Genomic DNA, 3,450 nt, shown 5'->3' with positions numbered 1-3,450 from the left:
ACTCTACCATCGTTCAGAAGACAGAGGTTGGACTGTAGTATTAGGTCGGCTACTTGCTCCCCATGACCATCAATCCTCAAGCTACCCAATTGATAGTGATGGGCGTTAAAATCGCCTAACACTAACTTATTCCTAGGCAGATGTTCAACTAGTGAATTTAAAGCATCACTATCAATGAGGCCATGTGGAGGACAGTACAGAGAGCAAATAGACAGATACGTGTTATTAAATTTTACTCTGCACACGACCGTTTCCAGAGTAGAATTTAGAATCACTTCCATGTTGGGTGTGATTTGTGTGTGTAAATGGCTACTCCGTGACCTTCATGTCTTCTATACGAGTGGTAGTGTTTTAACTGTGGAGGATCAGGACGATCCTCCAGGCGCGTCTTCTGTAAACAAACAACATCTGGCCTGTGTATTGAGAGCAAGATTGCTATATCTTGTAACTTATTCCCAATACCTCTACAATTCCACTGTAATACAGTGAAAGCGACGGTTTAAGATTTACGTCGGGGGCCAGTGTGCTTTGTCTTTTTCTGTCGCCAGCCAGCAGGCGAGCGACTGCAGGGGGACCTATCCCGGTGCTTGTTCACGGAAACCTCCATATTGTCATCAATTACGAGGTTCCCTGACTCCCCCGAGGAAGAGCTAACATTCCTCTCCCTCGCTGGAGTGGGAACTGGAAAAACATGAGGATGAGACTCTTTTGTGAGGGTGGTCATGTTACTTTTACTAGACTTGTCGGGCTTCTCTTTAGGCCGTACTGATGGAGAGGCAGCAGCAGCCTGAGAATAGGTTGAAACCTTAGGGATGTTAGTGAGGGAGCTGGAGTGGACGGGAGGCCGAGATAGAAAGGTACTGTGAGTGGCAGGACAAAGAAGGACAAGATCAGTCTGTGTCTCTACAGGGCACATCACAGGACGGGACATTACCGCCGAAACATAGGACCTATTCGGCGTGGGAGTTGCATGCAACTCCTTCACCTTTTTCCTAGCTTCGTAGTAGGAAATGCCCTCCGTTGCTTTCACTGTGCAGACCTCCTTCTCCTCCTTTCACTTGGGACAGTCCCTAGAGGAAGTAAAGTGAGCACCCTTGCAGTGGAGGCAACAGACCGTCCCAGATGTGCAATGTTCCGCATAATGACCTTGGCTTGCACACTTGCCACACACTGGCTGGGAAGCCCGAGAAGTCTTGGCACCATGCCCATATAACTGGCATTTCAAACAATGGAAAGGGTTGGGGATGTATGGCCGCACATGAACAATTTCGTAACCAATTTGTACATTGCTAGGCATTGACACTTTACCGAAAGTCAAAACAATGGTCGCTGTCTTCCTCCTGACATCTTCCGAGAATCTGGTGATAAATTTAGCATCAATGATATCTTGCTGAGCGAGTTCATCTATGATCTCTTCCTCACTCATCACCAAGAGATCCCTGCAAGTGATAACCCCCTTGCAGGAATTCATGGAAGTTAGGATCTTGGCTTCAACATCATAGCAGTGAAACTTGCACAACTTCAACAAGTCCTTTACTTGAGATGAGGTACAAGTCTTAATGAGGAGGTCTCTGTTTCCAAGTTTTTTGACTTGTTACCCCTCCCCAGCACAGCCATCAATGACTTTCTTGATCATGAAGGGATTGAGACTGCTCAAGGGAGTGGAACCTAGTGCAGTGATGATTACAAATTCTGTATTATGTACAGGGACGTCACGAGGCAAACGAGTCTGGGGCCGTTCTGTCTGGGGGCTGTCAGTCCGTGTAGTAGTCGGGGGTCGGTTAGGACTACCTACCCCCCTGAGGGGGGGGAGGCACCTGGGGCTTCCTCCATAGTAACCACACACCCCTAACGGGGGAAGTGGGAAGAAAGAGAAAAGACGATCAAGGGACAAACAACCGGGGACCACACACCTAAGTCTGAGGTTGCCCTCTCAAACCACTCCAGGGAGGCCCGACCGTGTTAATTCACGCCCCAGAGCGATCAGTGGGGGGAACCCTCCGTGGGTGATAAGCAAAGGTAACCTCAGTTTATTAGAACAGACACCTACTGTTCAAGACTAACAGGGAGGGGAGGTAACTGAGAACTAGCTAAACCTAAGCATCACCAGAAGGGTGAAAAAAAAAAGAAGCTAATGCCGGTGAGGCATCCCTACAAATCTAGAGAAGAGTGCAACGAAAAACACGTCAACACCCTCTACAACCATGCATCAAAATCCTTGATTTTTTTTTTTTTCCTGGCCTATGCCCCTGGTTATTAAGCCCGGATATATATATGTATATACATTTAAACATATATACATATAAATACAAACATATATATATATATATATATATATATATATATATTTATAATTATATAGATATATATATAAACATATATATATATATATATATATATATATTTATTTATATATATATATATATATACACACACACACACACACACTTCCATGCATACATACAGACACACTTTCATGCAAACGTACATATATATATATAATAATTTTAATTGTATTTATTTTTTTGTATTTTTATTTTTTTTAATTATTTCTTGTTTTTTTTATTTTTTATACCTTATATTATAAAGACAAATTAATCTAAAGACCCTAAAACTAATCACCTAACAGGCAAATCGCTAACCTATACTAAATCCTAAAGAGACATATAGCTAGACTTACACTAATGGTAAAAATACCTCGACTAACAGAACACCATCGACTCCAGATATGTAATACCTTTCTACATGACATACCTGCACTCATCACCTGTTGCCTGTCAGTCGACGCACAACCTAATATAGGGGGCATCAATATATGAAAGGGAACCAGACGAGTCAGGAACATTTCCATATACGTCAGCTGTCGGCCCTAATTAGAATAACTTAAGCAAGATGGTATACTGTATTTACATAATTTGTACAAAAAGTGAAGAACCTCGGCCAACAGACCACCATCGACTGCAAGTGCCCAATCCCTTTCTATACTGAACACTTACACTCATCAGCTGGTGACTGTTAGTTGAGGAACGGGATTTAATGTAGGGGACAACAATATCAGAAATAGATCAGTGGGTGGAGGAACTATTTCAAATACGTCAACTGTCAACCCTAATTAACAGTACTATATATACATATTTACAGGTGATAAAAACTATAACCATACAGTAAAAAAGTCACATCACTCTGATCAGTCCGGTCTCTCTCAGGAAAGCCATCAATATATCAGTCATAACAATGTCCCCATCACCCAGGATGGTGGAAAGGGTGAAGGGGACGTCTGCTGCACTGCAGTAATTTATAAGTGAAGCACGTTCACGAATAAATCGCCGACAGCACAGGATGATATGACTGATAGATAACACCGCATTACAGATGTCACAGTGCTGTGGGAAGCGTCTTTCCATATATGGTTTTATGTGAGTTAAAATGGTGGCATTAAGCCGTAGCCAT

The sequence above is a fragment of the Coenobita brevimanus genome, chromosome 8 (assembly GCF_032717465.1).
Source record: "Coenobita brevimanus isolate Jiangsu-jjx chromosome 8, ASM3271746v2, whole genome shotgun sequence".
Taxonomy (NCBI): domain Eukaryota; kingdom Metazoa; phylum Arthropoda; class Malacostraca; order Decapoda; family Coenobitidae; genus Coenobita; species Coenobita brevimanus.
Note: the sequence above shows the minus strand (reverse complement) of the source record.